Source organism: Anser brachyrhynchus (genome assembly GCF_964034855.1).
Source record: "Anser brachyrhynchus genome assembly, chromosome: 4".
In the NCBI taxonomy this organism is placed as follows: Eukaryota; Metazoa; Chordata; class Aves; order Anseriformes; family Anatidae; genus Anser; species Anser brachyrhynchus.
In genome coordinates this window covers 38,970,857-38,997,766 of record NC_137698.1, presented here as the reverse complement: position 1 = coordinate 38,997,766, position 26,910 = coordinate 38,970,857, and the positions used below count along the sequence as shown (strand labels likewise).

The 26,910-nt window shown below is 42.6% G+C and overlaps 1 long non-coding RNA gene across 12 annotated transcripts in view; it reads right to left on the bottom strand.

The window, feature by feature from the left end:
* Positions 1-26,910, bottom strand: part of LOC308194881 — a 188,401-nt gene that overhangs the window by 130,868 nt on the left and 30,623 nt on the right. The window contains exons 1-2 of one of the 12 annotated variants that reach the window (XR_013950964.1): positions 23,368-24,555; positions 18,025-18,218 (exon numbers count right to left, since the gene is read on the bottom strand). The exons of 1 other annotated variant lie outside the window; for it this stretch is intronic. This is a non-coding gene — a long non-coding RNA (uncharacterized lncRNA). 10 more of the 12 variants (XR_013950966.1, XR_013950965.1, XR_013950967.1 and 7 more) reach the window with 10 other exon arrangements.

The following is a 26,910-nucleotide window of genomic DNA, read 5'->3' as shown; positions in this document are numbered from 1 at the left end:
TTCTTGAAAATTCTATTTAAAAACAGAACATTTCTTACACAGAAAGCAACCACTCTGCTTCTCTTGTTGTTTTAAGACAGGCCTTCAGGCAAACGGAGTGGAAGAAATACAAAACAAGAAGTACAGTTGACAAGGCAGTACTGCAGAAGCAATGTAAGAAGACCCAGTGACAAGATAATCTGCACAGGTTGTAATATCTTTAATTATTTTTCCTATTAATATGCTAACATATACTTTTGCCCTCATGATCTCACAAAAAGCAAACTAACCCACAGAAAGCACAGCCTGTAAATTAGTGGTTACTCGTGTACATCTTAATACCCCCCTCTGCTAAGCTTCCGTAACCCATTTTGTAAAACCTGGTGACAATGGTAAAACCTAATCTAATACAAAAGTGAAATTTTATTCAAATAGATGGTTATGAAAGAAGGAAAAAAAAAAGTGATGAATGGCTGCATCTTGGCAGCCCTCTCTTTCATAAATCCTGGGGACTTGCAAGTTCAACCCTACCTGCTGACTCAGCTGTTGCAACACCCCGTAAGGAAGGGCAGCTTTCCTTTCCAGTAGGCAACTCCCAGGCTTTACAAGCCTGCAGCAGATATGTCCTATAAATTGCATGATCTACTCTGCCCTCAGCAAGGATGCCATTTTCTGCACAGGTTTAAAATCCTCTTTCATCATTTAAAACGGGAGCACCACAGACAAGGAAGAAAGCAGAAATCCGTAAGATCTGTGCTGCCACAGACACACTACAGAGGATGTTCACCACTGGATTAACCTCTGGTAGACACTGCTCCACTGGGCACACTGAGTAAACCCTTTTTACGGCAGTAGTAAATCTGATGCTCAGGAGCTTAAACCAAAAAGAAAGCCAAACTCTTATCTCAGGTTGGAAGATGCAGGAGAAGTGGCTTTGCCTGCTGATGAGATACTGTACAAGGTCCACAGTACAGTTCAGAGAGCCAAATTAATCCCGAGCAAATCCATTCTCTCAGCCTTACAAATACAATCAATCAATATTCATCTATACTAGCAGAATGTGTTCCTGGAAAAAAAGAACATGGTAAAAAGAGTTGTCTTTAAACAAATAAATCATTAACTACTGAAGCCAGCATACTGCAAGCAGTTACTGAACTTGCCCAGCCAGCGAAAAGCAATAAGCAAACAGCTTAAATGCAGAAAAACAAGGGAAATAGCAGACTAATGTAGTCTGCTTTAATGCCAGAACCATAAATACATGCTAGATGCCAGTGATCTCAAAAACCCTATCCAGTTCTGACCTCGGACATCCTGAAAAACAGGTATGGTTCTTTAGAAGCCTCCCTATGGAGCCAAACACACACACACCTCAAAAGCTCTTCTGCCCAAATCTTAAACAAAAACATACCATTTAGCAGATGGTGATGGTTGTACAGATGGGGAGAGAGAGCTGCAACTGCATCAGGAGACACGAAAGCCCACGCCTCACAGGCTGGTGGCACAGAATCACAAGGGGAAGATGTAGAAGTCTTTACCCTGCCCATAAGCTTGCCCACCTTTCCCCGTAAAGCCACCTGAGCAGGTGTGGTGGAAGACCTGGTCCTGCACTACAACCTGGTACCACCAGATAAACACAGAAAACAGGACTGGACAGGGCCCCCTTCCCAGTGCTGTGGGGCCCCCCCAAGCACTCCCTTCCCCAGGGCACTGGGAACTGCTCCTGTAGCTCTCCTGATAGTGTTAATCAGTAATAGGCATTTACTGATCTCCCACAGTTTATCACCTAAAATAATCTGCAAAGTGTGGCAAGGAAATGTATTTATTTTCTGTTCCAATATAAGCACAGCATATGGCACTGCCATTCAAGAGTTCCCAGAAATGCCTGCAGTTATCTTTTTCAGCTTATTTTTGAGCAAGAAATCACATGTGTCTAATTGCTTGTGCCTGGGATTGGGCAAATAAAAATATACACTACCTTTAATCCTAAATGATCTTTTCATATGACAGCCTAGAGCGCTGCATTCAGCTAAAGCTACTAAAATGTAACATGGCATAGTGCGCGTGTATTAAAATAAACTGACCTTTTTTGTGGTTAACTAAAATGAATGCAGAGTTAAGGCTTTTGTACCTGTCCTTCCTATTCATCCTAAATGCAGGAAATGCACACTGCCAACGCCTTGAGGCGGACAAGAAGGCTCACAAAACAAACCTCAGTGCCTTTTCTCCTATCTTCCACCTGAGCTGAGTAAACCTGCAGCAGGCTCACTGCTTTCACACTGCCGGGGTGTCTGTGAGTCCCAGAGTCATACTGCTGCAAGGGAACACCGAGGCGCTGGCTGCAGGCTCCTGCCCCAAGGACGATTCCACTACACCTATGTTATTCCCTACAAATATTTCTCAAACCTCATCCAGGAAGCCTCCAGCAAGGCCGAGTCCACAATGTTATTTCCCAGTGTTTTGACCATCATTATCTTCGAGAAGTTTTTCCTAATGTTTTATCCAGACTTCCTCCATTGCAGTTTATGCCCATTTTTTCCTGCTCATTTTGATGCCAGATCCAGTGTAAGCTTAAGCTCTCTTACAATGAAACAGTGGCAAACTAAACCTTTTTACCTAGGTATTTTTATACCGCCAACCACCACAACAGGATCTGCGTCATCTGAACAACTACTCGGACAAGTAGAACTAAAGAAGCTAAATAAACAATTTCCAGGAAAAATGAGGTAGCCTGAACTTTTAAAGAGCTACAAAGCCTGGCAATTTCTTCATAGATAAATTACTGTGGGCTCTATAGGAAGCTTTTGTGCAACGCCAATCTGCAGAGAGCTGCCTCTTGTAAACTTGCGGCTAACTCAATCCCCAGCACAACTCCTGTATTTACACTAGAGATGAGTTTTACTCTAGAGGTTAAGGATGGATGACTGGATCCTTTGGCATCTGAAAAATCATTTTTTTCCCCCCCCACTTCCAATCTGGTTGTTGAACTTTTCTGCCTTTTGCTGCAAATAGCCACTGAAGTCTGACTGATCTAGACCCGTTTCCCTTGCCTTTCTATCCACTGGTAACAAAAACTTCTTCATTTGCAAGTTCTCTGCAAAGCGTCGAGCTGATGGACAAGAATGAACTGCCAGCATCACTACTGGGGCAAAAGAAACCATCAGTCCTGCCAGGACTCTTTTATTTGAGTTAATCAAAAGCATGGGAACATCTTAAACACCAAGAGCAACTCAGAAGCTTCCAGAGTTTCCCAAAAATGATTCTGATCAATGGACCAGATTAATCAAAGAACGGAGAAAGGTTCACAGCTTGCAGCTCAATTACAAGGGTGATTCACTTCTAAGCGCACAAGGCCTTAAAATGGAAATAATCCAAGCAAAGGAAAGGAGCAAATCAAAGCTCTGGGAAGAGCCCTACCAACGCAGGAACAGGGTAAAGACAGGAGTTATTTTTACTCGCTTCTACCTCTCACCCCATAAAAACTGAATACAACTCACAGGGAAGGCGTTTAAGCGAACACCTGGGATTGCAGCACCTCCTGAAGGATAAGGCCCCCCAAATTACTGCCTCATACCAGCCACCCCACTGCCCCTGATGCAGGCAGAGGCATCCCCATGCTCTCACACGGTGCCTCCGAGCCCCTGGAAGGGGCAGCCGGGCTGTATGGAGCTTCTTATGCTTCTTTGCCTTTTGAAAGGTTGCACCAGGGTTTGAGGGCCTGTTCCACCCGTCAGGCAGCAATCTGCCTCTGCTGCTGGGCTCACCGGGCTTTCAGAGTTGAAGCACTCTAAAAAACTTCCCAGGAAAGGTAAGGTTTGGCAGCTGAAAGGAAGCTCTAAGCTGGCGTCCTGCTTTTCTTTTCTGTGCCCCGGAGCTCTTCTGTAGGAGGCTGCATGCACCCCAGTTTGTCTTCAGACCCGCTTCTCTGCTGCCTCTGATCACCACTTATGCACATAGAGGTCTCTCGTAAGCTAACTAGTGGGGTCCTGCTGAGGAAAATCTTTTACTTTAAAAAAAAGGGAGGGGGATAGGGGTGGACCAGAGTCAGAACAAAGCCCTTGTTTAACTTGAAGCCCCAAACGCCTTTCTTTTCTTGTACTGTATGTGCTATTGTTAAGTTTTATCAGAGGAACAGATATTTCAGGAATAACTTCAGAGTTACCACCACAATGATTGATGACCGGTCAAAAGAAACATCCAGAAAGCAATAAGCTGTAAAAAGGGGAATGCACTCCGCCTGGCTCAGGATTGCCTAGCTGTGCCTTTCAAATTTCTTTCATCACATCTGTGCCTGTAAGCTCTGCAGGGTGAGAACAGGCAAGGACTTTGTGAAATATTTGGAGGAGCCGATAGGTAATCCGTATTGCCATCGGTAGCAACCTGAGGATAAAAGATTTAAAGAAATGGAAACACAAGGACTTGGGGGGGAGGGGGGAAAAAAAGAGCAAGAACAGTGAGATTTATGTAAACCCATTGGGAGTGCACTGGAAAGCTCTGATGAAAGACTGAGATTGCTTTGAAAGAGAGTGTATTGAAGAAAAAAGCAAGGGTTGTATACTGGGAGGGAGGTTAGCTGGGTCACTTATCAGTCTGTCCTGATTTTCCCCCTTCTTTCCCTGAAATTGCGCACATGCCATATGAATCTCCCATACCCCAAAGCCTGCTCTTAAGTGAAACATCACACAAAAGGGTGAAATTGTGTGGAATTTGATTAACTTATGGTGCTGCTAGTGCCAAAGCCAAAGGCAGTTTATGTATGAGAGGTTGGGGAGAAAGACCACAGCACAAAATAGACTTAGATTATATGGGGGACACGTCCAAAACCATGCATAGCTAAAAAGCCTATACATCAGCAAGATGTTGGCTTTTACAGGGTCAGCACTCAACTCAATGCCAGCTAAGTAATTGCATGCTACCTACCTATATACACCTTCCATACTTTCAATAGTGCTTTGGTGGTTTTTTTTCTCCAGACTTTGTCCGTCCCTACGCATAGTAGGAACCTTTTCTATTCTGAACCAGACGATAGAAAAGTGAGTTATAGCTATAAACGCCTGCCAGTGAGTACAGCTGGCTGGCTGCTACGTGTCATGGCTCCCCATTACAGCCAGGGGACAGCTATAACCCAAACCAAGTGACCTGCATCCTTTGGAAGAGAGGACATTATGGAAATGCAAACCCTCAGTGCTAGCTTTGGTAAGCTAGTCTATTTTGATAACACCAGAAAAAACTAATAAGATTTCCACTAACACAAGCAATTATGGCTTTAAAAACAGGGGCCAAATTTTTAAAGTAGTTCCTAAGTACAGGAAAGCAAAGAGGCATGCACCATCCGGTACGAAAGCAATAACAGAGCCTCAGTACTGTAAGCCAGATGTCTGAATTTAGTTATTTAAATTACACATTCCCCCCCAAACTTTAGCTTTTGTCTTTTTGGTGCACTTTTCATGCAAAAGCACAAAACTTAGTATTTGTTATATCTTCTTACTGCAGATCAAGCATGCTGCTCATGAGAGGCAGGTACAATTCTTTGCCGTGGTTGTCTTCCATTTTTGCCAGTAATTATCACAGGTTTGTGCTGAAAGACACGTTAACCTCTGGCACTGGCTTTCAGCAATTTTGAGGCTTTTTCCCCCTCACACACACCTCCTTGAGAACAGCAAGCAAGCACCTCCAATCAAACAACGTAGCTTCCAGAAAAGCTTCACCGCACTGTCAAAGCTTAAAGCTGCCTGACACTTGAAGGCAATTTGATCCATTCGCAGCACTCCTGGTTGTTACTAAGCTCATTTAGAGGGAATCAGTTAAGTTCCCATCCTGCCTATTCCACCCAACCCCTCATTAGTTTTGCAAAGATTAAGTTCAACCTGAGCATACTGCAAAAGAATATAAGGCTGCAATCACTTCCTTCCATGATAAGCATGGAAGCCTGTTTCTACAGACAGGTGGAGATGGGCACAGACCTCTGCAGATCCCACTGTGACATCAGTAGTCCTTCAGCCAAACATGACCACTCCAACCAAAACGCAAGTACAGCGACTGATCCTTATGACAAAGCAGGCAGAAGCAGTTTCCATGAGGATAGCTGCAGCAATATAGAGTAATAAAAGCTAAATCCAGGTGAGGTTTAAATAGTTGTGTTGATAGAGTAGAAAGTGCAAATCCACCTGCATGCAACTCGGCTTGAGATAATTTTTCCCCTGTAAAAATCAAGGACTGCTTGTCATCTCATTATTTGGTCTGTATGCGTGTGATGTTACTTTTAAAAAGAAAAACCCTTCCTCACCAAGACTGGAAGGAAAGTGCTGATAAGGAGTTTGGTTCAGCTTCTGTTTATTTGGAGTTATCTCTCTAGTGACAAATCAGCACACCTTCCCCTGTTGTTTGCTATCGGTGTCTCCATCAGCCGATGTCTAACAGCTATGGTCCCAACTTACCAGCTGACTATACGGCACAACAGGAAATCTCAGAAGGTTCTCACTCACTGCCAGACTTCTCATTAAATACAGGGAATTCACATTTTCTTCTGATTTACGGCACTATTAAAAATGATATGAGAAACTTTCTCTTCTTCACAATTTGCCTGATACACCTACAACAGTGTCAAACGTGATGCAACACCACCTTAAAGGCAGTGCCAACCGTGAGCGTAATCCTAGGTCTGCTAAATTCAGAGCACCCCATTTTTGTTCACAAATCTTAGTTATTGAAACAACCCACGTTTTTCACAAAGACGTGTTTCTGCCTAATTCACCAGGAGGAGGCAAGGCTGATTAGCATCGGGATGAAACAGACTGGCTTGAAATGCCAACTGCCCTTTGGTGGGGGACTCTGAGGACTTGAAGCACGGTTTGGAGATAAGAGGAAGAACAGCTTAAAAGGACACTGAAAACCCAGAACGGAATGTGATCAAAACCAAACTTTGCTTAGAAATTCCTCCTGATCCTCAAAAATCTCTCAGCCATCCAAAACATGAGCTCACAATGCCAACTGATCTGTTTGACGCTCACCGATCCCTGGGTTTTCTAAAAGTCACAGGTCTATCAAGCTAAACAACACAGTAAATTGCATTCACATCATGCATTTACGCTCCTCTAGTCTGAGCTGTCTATTGTAAATATAATAAATTTGTACTGACAGTACATTTCAGAAAATGCACACAAAACCCAAGTCACTGGGATTTGAGGTTGCCCCTTAAGCAGGGCTGGAGAAAATTTGTCCTGTGCAAACACAGGTCCAAGCATGGCAGTTGATTCTCAGCATTAATGTGCAAACCTTTACAATCCCTACAGCTGTGCTCAGATCCACATCAGCTCTAGTTTCAAGTCCTTTTTTCAGCTCGTTCCTGCCTTCTTCTCTCAGACCATGAACACGGAGCAGAAGCCAAACCTCTTTGCTGGACGCAGGATGTGGAGGCTTTTCTGCCCAACCACACAGTCCTTCCACCCCATCCCAATCCCCCAAAGACATTAACAAACAACAGAAAGGGCAAATCAGTCTGAGAGCTGGTTTTAAAACCAAATAGCTTGGAAATTACTTCAGTCTTAAATCCAAGTTTGAAGGTCACCTTTATATTACCTTTAATGCTTGCAAGATAAAAAGGGAAAGGTTTCAGAGGTGCTGAGCGCCTACAACTGTCCGTGGTCTGTAACATGTAACGTTTGTGCTCTGAGACTAGAGACGACCTACTGGAGGTAAGTGAAGCAGGAGAATAAATGCATTAGCAACACATCTACCTTCAAGAAGGCATTATTCCTTACATTTCCAGCTTACATTAATACATCTCTCTTGCTCAGTTCACGTAGCTCTTTCACAGAGAGATATCATTAACTTTTCAAGAGATACAAAATAGAAGGGCATGCCTTTGAACTTGGATCAGTTCAGAGATAAGGCATTATCTGGTAATAATCCAGGTTTTTCTGAAACTCGAGGGAGCCAACAACTGCTATTACAATGCAGCTGCTTAGCAGAGAATACCGGGCAACACTTACACCTTAACAAAGCATTACATCCATTTTCCTTATTCTGTATGATTCTCCACCGAGTCACATGATCCATTAAAAAAAAAAAAATGTAGCTTTTACTTACAGACAACTTGTTTACACCAGCTGATATCACTAAAATAATACCTACTAAGGAAAGCACAGATAAAATAGCAAAGGCATCTTACAAGAGCTCCTACAGCACAATTCCAAGTCACGCCCTGAATTTGGGCTACCGGCTGCTGCTGGTGAAGCCAGCAACAAGTGGCTCAGGTGGCTACAGGTCCCTGCTTTCGGATAGGAACCACTAACATGCCTTCACCCTGAGAGCTGGATGCATCACCCAAGCTCAGGGAGGCAACGACTGAAGAGGCGCTGCCAAATTTAGGTCAGCTGGATGTGGTCCTTAAGGCCGCTGTTACATTCACTGCAGAGAATAAGCCACTGGAAGAAAAAAAAAAAAGCTCTTGGTGTATCTCACAGCAGGCAGATAGCCTTCAGCTGTGGGAGGCATTAACATTTAGCCATTTGAAGGCAATGGAGCTGTGACAATTTACAGAGCTCTGCCCACAGGCCTGGGGGCTCTTGCAGGGTTATGTCCCAGACTTTATTTATTTTTTTATTTTTAAGTCCATTACTGCATAGTAATGAAGAACAAGAGCAAATGAATTGTATCAATATAACAGCACTAAAGTGATAACACATGGAAAAGTGCTGATTTGAACTACATAGCAGCACATATAGCAAATGAATTTGTGTACTTTAATCAGCATGGTCAAGAAATACTGAAATGCGAAACAGATGAAGTTATAAAGCCACTTTAGCAGCTGCAGTTCCTCAGAGTTTTCTCAATTATGAAATTTCCAGATATCTGCTTCAACTGTATTTTAAGAAAAAGAAGGTAAATAGATAGTCTGTATTTTCAGGAGTAAAAGAGATTGAGCTTGCAGCTTGATTTGTACCAGAGTTGGCCTACAAGGTTCTTCAGTAATTTCATTGATCAGGAATAAACACATTAAGGTTAACAAGCGTTATGCTTGCTAATCCCAATCTAAACGAAGAGTCAACAGGACAAATCCACTTATTCTCAGAAGGATTTAGTTGTAAATATGTACATTACTGCTAAAACAAATTAGATGTCAGCTCAAATACCTGCAGGATCTATTTTCTTTACTAGTCAGTCTACAAGAAGAATTCAGAAGAGACATAAATTTGTAGTCACTTTGTCAAAAATCCTATTTTCTGTTTCACAGGCTACTGATAAAATCCTCTAACTTGCTCATTCATAAAAAATAAAATAAAATCTTAGAACAGACTCAGTTTATGCTACCCATCCTTTTTCTGAAATGTGAATTCAAACTGGTACAAGTTTGTGCTCTGCTATCAAAACACATCCCCTTAGGCTCCCAGCAATCTGAGGACAGAGCACCCTGTTATAGGGAATAAAATTAACACACCTCAAAAAAACCGCTCACCTTTCCCCGGAAAGTTACCAGTCTCAGCTAAGAGGCAACAATGGGTAACACGCATATTCCCAACATGATTAAATACTAGGAATCGTGTTGAGAGAAATCTCCAAATTTTATTTTATTTTTAATCCTGCTGGTAATCTCTACAGTGGTTTAGATTTACCTGTTGTATTTCCTCTCTGCAATGAACTAGGAGTACACAAGGCCAGGTACTGCTTCTCAGGAGTAAATAGCTGCTAATCTTGACCAGATCATTTGTGGTTGTGATCACACCTGGAAGCCATTACACAGAGTGGGCTCTGTTCAACCATTTGATTTTTCTTGCAGAAAGTGTCTTTTTTAAAAAACAAAAACAAACAAAAAAAAACTTGTCATGTATAAAGCTTTGCAAAATACTAAAACTGGTGGTTAAAAAGGAGTAAACTGCCTTGCCAATGCAGAATTGTAATTTACCTTGACCAGCTTCTACATCTGAAACTAAAACATAGTTCCATTATTCAAAGAATTCTTTTTTTTTTTTTTTCTGGAAAAATAGGAAAGTATGAATCTTATAGCCGTCTAAATGTCATTCTCACTTCTTTCCAGGATGCACTTACTTTGGACTAAAAGATTGGGATTCATCTGATCAGATTTCAACATCTGTATCTGACTTGGTTGTCCAGGCTCCTTTCAAAATCAATGAAACTTAAGCAGGCATGTCTCTATGGCACAATTAAAATCATACCAAAGCAGGCATCTAAAGAAAGTTAAGTAAAGAGCACCTATTTTTCTTGGACAGGCAAACTAACGCAAATGTAGACAACTGCCTCATACATGTATAAAGCCAATAAAATTAAATTCCACTCAGATAAGATCTGTGGTGTACAAAGCATTGCTCATGAAGTGTAATAAAAAACCCACAGTGTGGAACAGCTGTTTTATGCTGCTTAGCCATAATATTTATTCAGGCCTATTCTAAATAGAAACAGGAGTCACCGCTGTGTGCATTAAATCATCTGCTCTCCCTAGTCTGGGTAACTTGAAGCTCTTCTAATATTTTAAAAGAGGGGAGATACCTTGATGAATAACCCATGGGGAAGACAACAGGCCTACTGTGTCCTAACAGCTGATCTCACGAACTTTGCTTAAGAAAAACTGTGTAGTCAATGTGCTGTCTTACAGGTATGCTCTGGCATTAGGGTGACTTACTTCTGAGTCTCGGTATGCTCAGAATATTTCTCAGGCTTCCAAGAGTAAATCCAGAGGAAATCATTTTGGTGTGAGGATGTGAATTTATCAGTTCAGTGAGGTTAACGCTGGCCAGCAGTTGCACAATATTTCCAAAGGGAACACCATAGAATAGGAATCACAGGTGGGCTGCTCTATCCGCTGCTCAGAAATGCTTTCTTCAGTTTGACACTCCTTTTGTACCTATATAGAGACATGTATTTTATACTCCTTTACATATTAATTTTATTTGGAAGGTAGGGAGACAAAATAATGTAAGGTATGTGCCAAAGATTATACAGCTGCAACGTAAAAGCTTGCTGTTTGCAGACTCTAGTCAGACCAATCCCAAATAAAGAACAACAAGAGAGGTGTAAGAAGAATACGTGGTAAGAATTTTGGGGAAAACATCATTTAGGAGAAAAAGATGCTGCACAGTTAGTATGGGCTTTGAGGAGAAACCGTAGAACCAAGTAATGGTAATGCTGCATTCATTCATAGGCAGCATGTTTTGTTTCGTATTAACATCATGCTGCCAGAATACCTTAGAGATATAAAAGAATAAAATTGGTGAGTTTCCTGCATTGTAATTTGTGCTTTTTGACAAAATAATCTTTGATAATATTTTACATCGATTCTGTTTGATAATATTTTACATCGATTCTGCTTGTTCCTTCCACTCTTAACAGTTATGAGCTTGCTTGGCACGTGGCTCTTTTTGCACTTCCTTGTGACAAGAAGCATAAATACAGAGGCAGCAAAACTGCAATAATCATCTTCACACCTTGCCAACAAAAAGAGCTGGGTTTTTGACTGATGTTCAAAAGGCTGTGCTAACATGCACCTCAGAATTGAGTCCCAAACATATCTGTATTGCTTCCATAATGTTTTATCTATATATCAATGTCATGTTCCCGTGATGGGGAAAAGGTTTGCTTCTTCCCCTGTTCTCTGCGGCTGGCTGAGACAGGCAGGAACCCTCCACGTTGCGCTGTGAGGACAGGGGTCACTTGCATTACTTACAGTGTCTGTAGTTTACACTTTTCAATTAGGAGGTAATCAGCACGTCATTATGACTGAAAATTGTTCGCATGACCTTTGGACCGATTTTCATCTGGTGAATCCCCAGGGGCAGCTTGACTGAAGGAATGACAGGAGAATGAGCTGAGCGAGACTCATGATAAATAAGAACAATTATCACACTTATTATCTGATAAATAATGTATCGTGATTCGCCATTAATCCATCACAAAACACCTACTTCAGGAAAAAGCCTTCAGCCTGACTTCCTTTTGTGTATCCCCACTTAGTGTCAGGTATTTGTGTTAAAGCAACATAAAAGAAGTGTTTACTCAGAAGCAGAGAGCCGCCTCTGCATCCTTGATTATTTCAATCAGGGAGGATGAATTATGGCCCTCGTAGAAGCAACAAATTGATTCTTCTGACTCACCGCTGCATGTTTAAGTACCAGAGGCCCATCACAGGAATAGGCAGTAAACACTCTGATCCTCTAGGTCAGAAAAGATTTCAAACCACTTCACACGTTACAAAGATTATTATTCTTTGTTTTCATGCGTAAATGCACCGAGATAAGTGCAGGAGATAAGGCAGGCGGGGACAGAATTTCTCCTAAATAGGGTAGGTGTAGAAGTGCAGACTTCTGACTCACGAGCAGGGCAGCCTCCGCTGGGAGTTCTCCAGTGACTCCCATCTCCGGCCTGCTTGCTGCTCCCCATCTCACAGGTCTCACCCCTGCCTCAGAGACAGAGCAGGACATTACGCCGCACACAAGCATGTATTAAGGAAACCAGCACTGATTTCCATAGGGTGCATTCGCTGCTGCCCCACCGTCCGTCACGTTGTAATTGCTGCAGAGATGGGCGGCACTGGGGTATAAAAGGTGATCTCTTCCTAATTTTATTCTGCCTTCATTTGTGAACAAAACCCTTTGCTATCTAGCATCCTAGCTGGACGCCTACATAAAATGTTCAGATTTTGGAGCGAAGTGTCACCATGCATATTAGACACCCAAGCTTAATTGGATTTGCCTGACTAAAGACACAGAAGAAATCGGTACCGAAACAAGCATACAGACCGTGCACTCTTCCCAGCCCTGCCACAGTCACCTGGCGTGCAGAGGTCCCTTTGCTTGCGTAGTCAGTGCCTGGAGAACAAGCCCAAAGCAAGAACCCACCAGCTAAAGAATTCAGTTCTCTAGCAAAAAATAACACTGCTTGAACAGGAGCTTACCAATGGGTACTTAGCAAATGCTGAATCCATTCAATAAATTCTTAATGTAGGAAGGAAAAACAAAACATTATTTTGCTACGTGCTTTCATTGTAGAAATTCCAGCAAGTGGAAATACATGCTAGTCACTGATACTCAGTAAACAACCTGGACTTCTTGAAAATTCACTACCTTTGTCCCAGGATATTTCATTTATTGATTCAGTGCCATTTTTAAAGTGTGTTTTATGTTGTCGTTGTTGTTTTTCCCTTTTATTTTTAGGGAAATGTATTTTTCCTTTTATTTTAAAGGGAAATATTTTTCCCTTTCAAATTATTTCTGCTCTTATATCCTTCAGCCCTGGTCCCCATTATGGTTCTATATTTGAAAGTTCATTTTTAACAGCTGTGCATGTTCGTTTAGACATTTTAGAAGTCTTGTAGAAAGCTGTTCCTATTTTTTTCAGTATTTTCTTCATGCATTTCATAGTATTCCTTTTTCCATCTTCACATTTCCTCTTGTGTGCATCTGATCCTCCTTAAACTGTGCTTTACCTTCACACAATAAAAAATAAATAAAAACTTAAGTAAATCCCTAAGTAGCCGAGCTATTGGGGAAAAAATAAAAGACTAGTTTTCGCATAATATCACTAGCTGTGAGAATTTTTTTTTCGTTCCAAAACACAGAACTATTTGGCTGTTTCAACTCCTGTATTTTCAAGTCTAACTCAGAACTCAGCAATATTTGTTTAAAGGGATATTTGAACATAAGCCTTCAGGTACCATGCACTTTCAGATAGCTCACACAAAATCGGAGGTAGAAAGGGATTAAAGAGAGAAGGGAAATACTGAGGAAAAGGCAGCAGGCTGCCAGAGAAAGGACCAGAAAAAAGGAGGCTACCAGCAGAGAAAGAGTCTTAAGGGAAATTTCACCTTAAATTTTACTCCGGCATTACCTAGACACAGAAAATGTCCTCACAGCAGTTAACCTGCAAAGTGAGGCTTTCTGATTAATTAGGGATTCCTACCACCACCCCAAGCCTCGTTTTTATTTCTAAAAATCCAGTGGTTCAAAAAATACCAAATGCTATGGTGACAGCTGTACCTTCTCAGTAGTGCCAGTCTTTAAGGTTTCACAGCCAAACATACATAATGTTAAGGACAACAATTATTATTTTTTTTTGGACCTTTTACTCCTTTGAGCTCCCAGCTTCTTAGAAATCAATATTTTTGGAGCATTAGCTTGCTATTAAACATTTTTCACCAATAAGCCAGCTCAGCTGGAGTTTTTATTTAATGAGCTGTATTAATCATCAATCACCAGGTTTCCTAAAGCTCTGTTTTACTGAAAGAATGACATCTTTATAGAATATTCTTGCCACATTTTCCATGCAACTACCTACGCCAAATGGGCAAACAGATTTTGTGAGAATGAGATAAACCTAGCAGTAAGTCCAAGATGGCCACGTAAAGGTAAGCACTTTTCCCCTCCAAGTGCCTGCTTTCATGTCCATATTCATGCTTCTGTGTTCAGCACTCCTGAAGTTTCAGATTATGGATTTCCCTGGGGTCACTCACGTATGATATTTCTTTCTTTTAAATCTGAGCAAAGTTTATGCAGCAAGGAAAACAACAGTAAAAAGAATAACAGAAATGTATAATCAGTGCTAGAGCCTAGAAATAGAAATCTGGCAATCACTGGACATCACTGTGTACAAACCTGACTCTGGTTGTCCTGTTCAGCAAATTCCTTAAAACACGTGCAACTTTATGGATATTCTTATTAGTGTATTCAGCCTCCTTTTTCATCAGCTGTTCCCATTTTTTACAGATGAGACCTTCCTCTTTGTAGGGAGGGCTCCGGAGAAGAGCCAAGGAGCACATTGCACAGTGGAGGGTGTTTAACTATCCAACCATGACCAAGGCATGAGCATACAACCCTGTGGTGACAAATGCAAACAGGCTGCTATGCCTAAGACTGTTGGGAGAATTCGCTCTTCTAAAATTTTCTGGGATCTTTCCCACAGTAAAATAGAAATCAAACGTAGGGTTGGACTGAGAACAATAGGTCATCTTTCAGCAGAAAGAAACAGGTAGAGGTGAGGTAATTTTATCCATGTATTGACCAATGGGGGAAGACGATCAGGAATTTGAAGGCAGACGGCCCTGCCAAAGCAAATGAGCAGGCCCTGGCTGAGAGAGGCATTTCTCCTGTTGCTCCTTGCTTGTAGTGCCATTATTCTCGCATTAAAATCCAGCAGGGGAAAATACTGAAGCAGAATGAAACAGACGTAGCTAAGAGGCAAAAAGGAGGAATAAAAAAAAAGGTTTACTAGGAAAACATGGTCTAGTAGAGCACTAAAATCTGAGCAGCTCTTAGGCAGGGCACCCTGCATCTCCGGGGAAGCGCTGTGCATCGCGAGTCCTGCCGTCATTAATGGGGTTCAGCTGTAGTTGGGCTCATAGGATCTGACAGCGCACAGCAGCTCGCAGGAAGTTTTCAGCACCCGAATAGTCACGCTGGGAAGTAAAGTAACAGAGAGCTTGAAACAGCTAGCATTTTCGGTCTGCCTTACATGCCCATGCACACAAATAAGAAACGCAACAACACAGCGAATTAAATGCTAGAGATTATTTGCATAAAACAAAGAAGTGATCAGACAAATGGTACGAAGAAAAAAAAAAGATTGGAGTGTATAAAATCAGGATGCAGGTGCTAGAAGGATCCCACAGTTTTTAAAGAGCTAGTACAAGAAATTGCTAGCGGCAATGACTTCCTAAAATCTTTGAGAACGGGCCAAGTCTCAGAAGGCTGCAGTGAAGGAAACAAACCGCCAGTCTTTAGGAAGGAAAACTCAATAACCTAAAAGACCAGAAATTAGAAACTCACATTCTAGCTATCAACAGATGAGCAACTGCAAAATCTTTGAAGTATGTTGGGGAAAAACAGAGCTAACACTGAACAGCAAAATGTAGGAAATGTCAGGCAGGGAGCAGTAACACGAACCAAGATGTTTAGCAATGCACGCTACCACCCTGGAACCTGCTGGAAGAATCTGATCTGTAACATCTAGTGGGAGGTGAAATTTTCTCCTGCGCTAAAGATCCAAGTTTCAGAAGTAACAGTCCTTGTTTTTCACATTAGCGCAAAATAACAATGCGGGGACCAGTGAGATCATATTGTATTTGATTTTTTTCCTATATGCCACAGTAAAAGAAATTAGACAGTGTAGTACCTCAAGTCCAAACACCTACCATGGTTATGTACAGTCAAAATCCAGTCCAGTTCTGGTGCTCCTTTACTGCTTTACTAAAATGTATCTCCTCTGCCCAAAACCATTCCCTTGCTGTCACATTTACGTCACTTGCATTGCTAAAAGTACTATCATTCATTTAGATAGAAAATATTTATTACCGAGAGCAAAAATTTCTGCCCTCAATCTCCTTGTCTTTCTGCTTATACTCAAGTGATTGAACATAATTAGATTATTTAATGATTTCGATTTTGAGTTACTTTTGGACATGCCACTACACTTCCATTTTCATCCCCTTCAGAATTAATGATGCCGGACAGCTGGCAATGCACCGAGCTGCTGAGCCAGCAGAGGGAGCAAAGAAGGATGGGTCATTCTCTCAAACACTCTACTGTTAATTTGAAGTTTATTTTCAATTAAAATTGGAGGGAGAAAGGGGGGGAAAAATGGAAATTTGCATTTAAAAAAAATATAAAAACTATAGATTAGAGGACTGTATTTTATCCTCTCTTATAATGGAAGGAGAATGAAAATGAGCTAAAAATGCAATCAATTTCAGTAAGACCAGGACTTTGCCTTACCTACTCAGAAGCTAATCACAAAGGAGGAAGATTAATAAGGGTAGTGGCAGTTTCAGTGACCCCAGACAAGTAAATACAATCCTGTGAGCTCCCCCTGTGACCCTGCTGGGGAGGGGGTGCCTTCAGCATCTCTCTGCTTCAGTCTGAACTTGTAAAATTAGAGAGACATAAAATCTGGTTGCTCTGTAATAGTTGTACTGGGGAAAATGTGTTCTGATTGTCATGGGCTCAAACATTGCCATCTGGGGAACTGCAGGCGGTCCTTAGCTCAGATGGAGTTGCCCTTCAGACTGCAACCACTGAGGAAACCAAACAGGATTTGGTCACCCTTTCCAAAGGGGATACAATTTAGGGGAGCAGAAAGGGCTGTCCTGGCACCACAGGATTAGTAAAGGAACAAGCTGCCTCACCCAGACCTTTGCAACAGGCTGTGCAAGAGCACAGGCATGGAGCAGAATGACGATGGCTTCTCCAGCATCTGATCAGAACTGCTCAGCTGCTAGCACCAGGGTTTGAAACGCTGCTGCTAACATACGTTACTTGCAAGCCGAAGCTGATAGGCAAGAAATTAAACCTGAAGGGATCCTTCTGCTGATGCTAATTGTCATCAGCTTGCATTTCATTAAATGTCATTCATTTGCATTTTGTGGCACCGCATTACTATACTTACCCCGCCATTAACAGCAGAGCTGGGGTGTGACAGCAGAGCAGCCTCCTGTCCTCTCCACCTGCTGAGAAAAGCCCCGTGCCACACAGGCTGGGGGAGCTGGCACCAGGGAGGTCAGCAGCCAGAGGTTTTGCAGTAGCCTCCATGTAGCAAGAGTCTCTGTACACAGTGGCTCCGGGTGGGTTTTTGCATCTTGAAGCACAAGTGACAATGCTGCAACCAGTTCCTTTTCTGGCCTCGCTGACTTTTTCCTCTCTAGTGTCTTTTATCCTGCCTGTCAGCCAGCTTGCTCTGCTCTTAGCACAACTTTTGACACACACTCAGCCCACAAAGCTGCCCAAGCCAGGCGGCTTTAGGAAAAAAAAGATGTGAAACTTACGAACAACATCCAATAAATCTCCGTATTATTTTAACCAGCACTTATGGCCAAACAGAATAGATGGCAAGTCAGAGATGCAGCGCATTTGGGGGGCATTGTTTACACAACTCAGTTACTCGGAGCAGCTCCTGGGTTGCTGCTGCAGCCTCGAGGTTACACACTGCTGGTTTTCTATGACAGCTTAACAGATCCACAAGGAGGCTGGAGGAGCAGGGCAGCCCCAGCTCAGCCCCTTGTCCCACCACGTCCCACCTCCTGCCGGCCTGTGCAGGACTGCCACGCACCTGGGGCCGGGCTGGGAGTGCAGCTGCAGCCACACACACAGCGTGACTGCAGTGGAGTTGCTGCAGCTGGAGGCGAAGAAGGGGCTCCTCTGAGTATCATCTGTCATCCGTGTTGTCGCTACGGAGCTAGGATGATCAGCTCTATCAAAGACCCCTCTGACATCCTGGAAACAGCTTAATGCACTCCATCAGTTCTGCAAGAGATACGTTTTGAACAAAATTCAAAGGGGCTGGGAGCACACTCGGGTTAAGAAGAAGCCAGAAGCTTTCCACCTGCTGGAAACCAAAGGTCATCAGATAAAGACAGCACCAAATGCAGCCACAGACACAGCCCCACACACACACACTCCCTCACTCCCCCTCCCCTGCCTCGCTCTCATGTCAGCGTAAGTAATACCCAGGCACCACAGTAAAACTGATCCCAGGCACGCAGAGCCTGCACTGCTGCCTTCTGCTTTGCAAAATGAGCGTGGCACTGCAGGAGCTTCTCCTCACCCTGTACCTCACCCATCTGGGGTAAGTGAACCATGCAGACGAAACCTCCGGTTAACAAGCTGGAGCACACTTATTTTCCATTCTTTGGCCTCGAGAGGTGCATTTCAGGCCACTTTGGTCCTCCAAAAGCAATGTTTTGTTGGCCCTAACTGCTGCTTTCCATAGTGAAATCTTTTCCACAGGAACATAACTGTTATGCCTGTAGTGTTACAGGCATCTCACTTAGAAGCACAGGCCCAGCCCTAGCATCACTGGAAACCTCAGCCAGTATTCTATTTTCTCCCCATTTTTAACAACAGCCTCTACATTACAAGTATCTGCTGCCTTCCAGAAGTGTATTAAATGATGCAACAAACTCATCTCATTTTCATTCCAACTGGAATTAAAATCCAAGGGATTTTAATTATTGATTCATTGTTGGTCTGTTATTCTTTAAAAACTTGCAGCCCTGTGCATGTTTGTTCTTGAAAGCAAGCTCTGCCTCCACTGAGCAGCTGCAGGATCACACGCTGTGGGAAACCTCTCACACGGTGTTTGATGTACTGTACCACAGCTCTCCTGCTTCTGATTTAGCACCTTTTCGTAGGATTTATGTAAGTTGTTCTTTGTTGGTAATGTTCTTATGTTTTGGAGGAAATTAAAAATCAAAACAAAGCATGAAAACTATTCGAAAGAATTTAGAGCAGAAAATTGTTTTGTTTTAGAACATATGGCAATCACAAAAGGAATTTTAATTAAGAGGAACAAAAGAAACAAGAGGGCTGACCTTTCAAAACTGGAGATCAGTAACGAACTTCAGCACCAGACATTTCAAAGACCTCAACATGTTCAAGTCACGTGTCCCAGGTTTATGCACCAAGAGTTTCATACCCCAATCATTGCAAAAAGCCAGGGTTAGACCCTCTGCTAGCATCAATCAACTGGTGAATGCAGATTGCATTCCCTGTAGCCATACTGGCTAACACAAACTGATAGCCTCATCCTTAGATTTATACTGTTGTACAAGCTGTGTTTCCTCCGCCAAATCAATAGGCTGTACAGCTTATTTTCACAAGGGTTAGTTTCCACTTAAGAGTTCATGTAATGAGATGGACATGTTAAATACCGAAGAATATGAACAGCACTGCGAACAACCTCAATTGCCCCCCTAGGCTTAGAGACTTTTTGAGGATTTGCTATATGTGCTTCCAAGACCATGGAATTTCAGGTGTAGGAAAAACAGAAACTCATTTTATATTTTGGAATACAAAAAAAAAAAAAAAAAAGAGGAAAGCGTTCATAACTCTCACCATAATCAACAATTACGATGATCTTTTAACTAGTCACCTCTGTTTTACTGACACACACAGGAACTACAACTGTACCTGCCACAACCTAATACCAGGATTTGGAAACCCTGCTAGCAGACTCAACCAGCAGATGCAATCATCCATCTTGCCAACCTTTTTTCCCCTGAAAGTCTCCTAGTTACAGCAGCATTTTACTCTGCAAGTAAATTAGTCTGCTCAGAGCTCCATGTTGCTGCAGCTAGCCTATTTCCAGTATCTAAGCTTCCCAGGTGTGATGTGTTTATACTGCATGAAGGGCTAACCTTGCCCTCACACAGTTTCTCTTTGACATCAGCTTTGTAGTAAGGGATAGCAGTCTACTTCTGCCTCACACTACCTTCTGTGGCCAGTAAGGAAAGCAGTCTTTACTCTCCTCTTGACTCCAGCGTCCTCTCACATTTCTCACCCATCGTCCCTGGAGAAGAAAGGCACCTAGCACATTTGAATCAATCCCCCATAGCTATTGCTTCCTATCACAGGTATGTGGTCCAAGGCATAATGTCATCCTTAAAGGTTATGTCCATCCTGTTCACTTTCTTTACGGGGGAAAGAAAAAAAAAAAAACTTTTTATGTTTTTCTCCTAAGAGGGAAAATGACCTTTCATTGCAGAAAAACATACTAGCTGCACCATTAACGCTGAGGAGTCAAGTCCTCGCTGCTTTGATTGAAGAACTGTGCAAACAGACGTCCTCCTCTCACTGCTGTAAAACTGGAATGCTGCATTTTGTGGTATTTACATTAGTTGCTGTCAGTTGCACTTAATGCAAACCGTACATATGCCAGTTACGGTACGTTATAAAACTGCCTTTCACTTAATAGAAGGAACCCTTTCCACCCAATAGGCATGACATTTAGTGTGTCACATCAAGGGATGCCAAACATTGTCTGCCATCAAAGGTTTCAATAACAACATATGTACCTATAGCTCAAGTAAGCGTACATGTTAAAGAAAAGCTTTTAATGACATAAGATATGCCATCCTTATAAAAATACCTCATTGCCTTGTTTATGACACTCAGTTTGACTGATATAGTTCATTAGTACTTAAGTTGCTCTGTACAGAGATGTTCTTCCCACTCCAGACAGGAAAGATAGCAGGGTTTGGCCAATTAAGCCATTTCAATAGATGAATGTCTTTGATTGTCTCCATACATGTAACAGCAGATCTTTATTTCTAAAATAAAGCTCTGACTATATGAAGGGCCAGGGAAATCTGTTTCCACCTTCCTCAGTTTCTTGTCTTTTTTTTTTTTTTGACAGAAAACAGAGGATTTGGAATAATGAATCGTCATTTTGATTGCAATGACTAGCAGTAAAGAGAAACTGATACTATAGATTACTGCAGCGATCCACAAGTACAGGGTGTGCTTCCACTTGGCTTTGGTTTAACATGTTAAACTTTTGAACATTACCCAGAATATACAGACTACTTTACAAACATTAATCGTAGAATATTTCGGCCAGAAGGGACCTTAAAGGTCATCTAATTCTAACCCCCAACTAATAATAAGGAGGACATTAATGGTGGGTATTAACCATAAAACTTGTCTGCTTTCTGAAAAATAGAGAGTATCTAGGTACCACAGATGATCCCTGAAGAAACCCAGGCATTCCTGGAGTACCTCTGGACTTGAAATTCCTGCAGACCACTATTACCCACTGCTGTCAAACATCTGCTTTCAGTGCCGTGCAGCTGGGATGAGTACTGATGTACAGTGTCGCACAGACAGAAGAACACTTTTGTACTAGCTGCTCCATATGAAGTTATGATGTTGACAATTTGGAAACCATAGGCATAACACCTCTTCAGTATTCCTTTGCACTACTAGTACATAGTAGTGCAGTAGATACTTTCCTCATTAAAATGCCTCAAGTCTCGAGCATTATTACTTACTCAAGCGGGGAGGGACTGTATGGTCATCTGTTCATTCACTGGGATGTATGTCAAAGCGATTGCCCTGCATTATGGAGCAAGCCTGACTTTGTGTCTTAGAAAGTTCATTTTTAAATGCATGTCTTCAGCAACACTTGCCATGATTACCTCCCCCCAGCCCAAGTAATCTGCAGTGACTAGCACAGTCTTTGAAACAGGCAAGAAACTGAGACACAAAGACAATACAATATTAGGGAATCAATCTTGCAGAAAAAATGTAAAAGTCAGTATTAATAACTTCTGTAATGTTTTCCAGTTAAAGATGGTCAAATGAATAGCTAAGCTGGCATTTGAAATGCAGGGTACAACTCTTGTTGCTCGGGTTTGGCATTCAGATGTTTATAATTATAAGCCAGTCATACTTAGTCTCTTACAGAGACGTGGCCTTTTCTGCCCTGTTTCTCAGAAAAGCAGAGTGTGAGTATCTGCACTACTACTGAGCCTGCAATACAGAGCCAAATCTTGTCGGCTTTAATCAGACAAAAGCCCTAACTCCCAGAGTGGGTTTACCTACACAAGAACGGGAACCTTTAGCTAGGAATATCTAAGCAAAAGCTTATTGTTTGAAATTCATTTCAACAGAAAATGCCTGGAAACATCCTCAATGTACCTCAACCTCGCATTTTCTTTGTCAGGCAGTTATAAAGGTAACACAAGCTTCAGCCTGGCCAAAACACCATGCAATTCAAAAGCATTGCTCTGCATGTCACCAGGTAAAAGGATGAGGAGGACCATCGGGCTAGGATGCTGCACACACACTTTATTTAAGTCCATTATGCACAACCATCAGCAAATGAAGGTCTCTTGCAGGGAGACCAAAGACCCTGGAAGATGGCTCCCAGCCCGCTTCTCAGTGCTGGAGACAGAACCCAGGCTTGGGGATCAAATCATCTAGGTACCCTGGGCAATCCCAGGCACAGGAGCATCCCAACACCTCTACAGTCATTAGAGGGCTTCCTGCGTTACTTTTGTCCAGGACAGAGGATTTGTCTGTCAACTATCTCTCAAGCTGCAGCTGTGGGTGCCTGCCCACTGCTGCAGGCCTGCCATAATACCTCCATCCTCAATGGTGGTTTGGTTTTTTGTTTTTTTGTTTGTTTTTAAGAGAAGAAGCCCAACTAAGATAAGTCAACAAAGGCAAGAAACTCAACTTCCCTTAGTTATGTTTACTCCCTCACTACATCACCTACCCCTGCACACCAGTACCACCAGCACGTCTCCATTTCCACACCCCTTCCCATCGCTGTCATAGGCAGGTACACACCACCTTCCCTACCCCTCAGCTTTACCTAGGGGAGACCAAGATCAGGTAGCCTTTTACCACCCAGATTTACTCCACACACCCAATCCACCCAGCTCTCCCTCCAGCAAGAAGCCCTCACCCCTACCCCAGCCCTGCTGCCCTAAGCACCGGCTGGGCTGAAATAGGGCCTGGGCCAGGTGGGGCTGGTCAGGGCCATCAAGGCCTGCTGGGTAGAAAGCTGCAGGCTGCAGATGTGGTCTTCCTATCCATATATATATACATATACATACATAAATACGCACACACACACACACACAAGAATTAAAATTAAATCTCACTTTACCTTCCTGGCTGCCCTTTGATACTTCCAGCAGGGCAGAGGGACACGACTGTGTTGCTTGGGGCTGTCTGTCCTGCCGAGCGTCTTCTCGCCTCAGGTGGCAGGCGTCTGAGGAGGGCTGAATGCTCATGGCAACCTGTGCTAAGCTTCAAAACACCCTCAAATCACCCTCAAAACACTGTGTGTTCAGCAGCCTGGTCTGCTGCAGCCAGGGCAGGTGATAAAAAGACTACGGCCTGATCTAGCAATGCATGAAATGGTGCTTCACAGGCCTACCTGTTTTCCAAATATATTAACCTGCCCTGGTAGCCTCCTTTTTCTAAATAAATATGCTGTCTGATGTGCCCTTACTTGCAAGCTGGTGACAGGTGCTTAAGCTGGACAATTATTGCGTGAGAAGGACGTAATTAACAGAGTTGTCATGTTTGGAAATCTGTGATTCAAAGAAGGAACAAACAGGTGGCTAAGCCACTCAAATAAGTGGCTTGTTCAGGTCATTACCAGATCAGCCTTTGTTTGGAGGTTCTTTGGTGCCCCATCAAAATCCCAATGAGTGCCATTTACATTACATCTTTTGTGGGGCATTGTAACAAATGGTCATTTATGCCTAGAAAGCAATAGCTTCATTTCTTGCCTCATGGAAAAGCAGATGAATGGAAGGATACTTCTGCAGAGCAGAGAAGATTATCAGGGGTTTAGTGACTGCTGAATTTTGCATTTACCAAAGCACATCCTGAGACTCTGGTAGAATGCTTTAGGCTAAAAGCAGGACTTTCAGATCCTAATACGGAGCAGACAATGGGGTGGGGGGATAAGGGAGAAGGGAATTGTATTAAGCATGCAGATCAGCTATCACAGATCATCCCTACAGCCAGCACGGGAGCACAGCTACCCAGCTCATCTCAAGCAAAAGGCATTTCAAAAGCAGGAAATAAAAACCAAAATGAATTCAGAGAATCCCCTGCACCAAGCCAGAGTGCAAAGCCTGCTGCCTACAGCGCTCATCCTGCAGCTCCCTGTGGGGAGAGGAGAGGAAGAGCTGCGGATTCAAATCGCTCAGGGATCCTGTCCTATATTTCAGGAATCGGGGAGAAGAGAGCTTCTGCTCATCTAAATGAGCTTATGCTTACACCACACTGTGAGCAGGTGGATGTTTAGGGAATGCTTTTGTGACTGGTCAGCCATGCTTACCAGAAAATATATGCATTTTAGCCTACCATTGGTGGTTTTGCTGGGTTTTTTTGTTTGTTTTTGGTGTTTGTTTGGTTTGGTTTGGTTTTTGCCAAAAAGCATCCTGACAGTGTAAGCATTATTCCAGCTAAACAATGCTTTTCCAAAAGCCTTAAATAAAATAAAGATTTTGCTGGAAATAGCATGAGTAGCTCTTACTCTCTAAGCCTTTATTTTCTGTGGTGGAATCCCAATCCATCTCTAGCAGTCCTGCTATTAAGAGAAAAAAAAAATTAATTTGAAGCTAGTCACTTGGTCCTTCCTCAGGTTTTGGTGAAGGAAGAATATTAGTCAAACAGAAGAGAAATGACCCCAAATGGCCCCTACTATTCTCAGCAGGCTGGACAGAGGTAGCAAACACAGCACAAGCCCCCTTTCCATCAGGAGGTGAAGCCATGCTGTGCTAGCCAGACTTATTCAGCAAGGAGGCAAAACTTCCCTCTCACTGGCCCAGTCTCACCCCTCCCAAATAAACAACAAATGGGGGCAAGGGGGACGGCAGATGTGATAAGACAGTCCTGTCTGTACCCAAGCACAAACCATGGAAGAACATCTAGGAAAGAAGAACTTTCCCTCGCTTTGAGAAATAAAGACACCAGAAGACAGCAAAAACAGAAAAAGAAGAGAGATTCTAATATCAGGAATCACCACCGGCATCCAGTATCCTCACTGAGACAGAGGAGACAGCCTTTCTCTGGGAAATTTAAAGTCCAGACTGTAGACATTTTTATCTGCCACTTTAAAAATGCTTTTATAGTGTGTGTCAGGTATTTTTTGCTCTCTCCCTGTCATGTGCGATTGCAACACCAATGGAAAAAGGCCCTACCTCCATCTTGGATTAATCCAAGTGGCATTTCGCCTCTAGTATTTTTATATAGATACTGTCAGTCACATCAATTTTAAAATCTCGTTTTAGTCAGGACAGCCTTACAAATGCTGCCTGACTTCCCTGGAATTGCCCGCAAGTATCTATATTTACTCTTATTTCCCTGATGTTTTTTTGTTTATTTGTTTGTTTTACAACCACTCTTCCCTGTAATCTGACTGGCAAACCCACAAAGCAAGCAGAGAGCAAAGAAGCAGGCCCTAGAAGCTACAAAGTGGGGAATAAGTCTAAATATTTCAATTTTAAAATCACTTTTCCTCTAAATGCCCTTCAAGCTTTAGATTTACCTTCTAGAGAGCTCGATCTATTTTTAGTTCACAGGGTCAGGAGACCTTTCGTTGCCAATTGCTAGATGGCCAACAGTTCAAAAGCTATTGACCAGCTAGGAGAGCAATAGTACAAAACTGTTTTAGGTCTCATGACCCTGTCTCAGCCAAATGGATTGTTTTTGAGAAGCTCTGGGGATAATAAATTATATAGCCAAACAGACACATTAAAACACTTTGTCTGCACAGAAGACCAGAAAGTGCGGTGGTGATGATAGGCCACGTTTTAACTGTATAATGAGCATAGGTCAGATAGTGGCTTTTAATTTACTTAGAGCGCAGTCGTTTGGATGTTAAGACCTCAGTTCCTCCATCAGGCAAGGGAAGCTAAAAACACGACTCTGAAATCTCCTCACAGCTTAATCCAAGTGAACTCACTTCACACCATTTACCTCCCTTACAATTAATTTTGGGACAATGTCAGGCAAATAAACATACAAATAAAAACAAAGCATTGCACTATTGCAGCAGTCCTGTGGCAAGGCAAACCTCTCTCAAAGAGAGAGGAGAACAAACAGGAAGGGCTACTAAGGGACTAACAAAATAACAAAGCCTCATTTTTTAGCAAATCTCCTACGAATTTGATATAAAGCCACAAGAAGAAAGGAAGGAGCCACTGATAACAAGTTGCACAATGCAGAGTTTCTTGCATCGTAAAACCAAGACTTGAGCACCCGGTGCAGAAGCGTAATGGCGTGTGCTGTCTCTCTGGAGCCAGGGCAGTTCTCCCCAGCTCCAGGATGAGTGAACAGGACGGCAGCTGAGGAAAAGGATAAGGTAGAGGGAAGAGCAGTCTGACAGAGAAGGTATAGGATGTGCTGCGGTGGCCTTGGGTGCCGCTCTGCCAGGAGAATGCTGCAAATGTCATCTCCTAACCCTTGGAGTAGCCTAATTAACCCTGCAGAGCTTTCTGAAAGAAACAGAAGAGGAAAAGCAGAATGGTTTAATGACCCATTAACCAATTGATGTGGGTTTATATTTTAACTGAGCTTAAGGCTTGTGAACCGAAGCAGAAAAGAACTTTGTTATTGGCTTGGCCCAGCCTTTGCCAGAAGGGGTCAAGTTCATTTTTCAGACTTTGAGAAAGTCTGAGATAGCATAAAA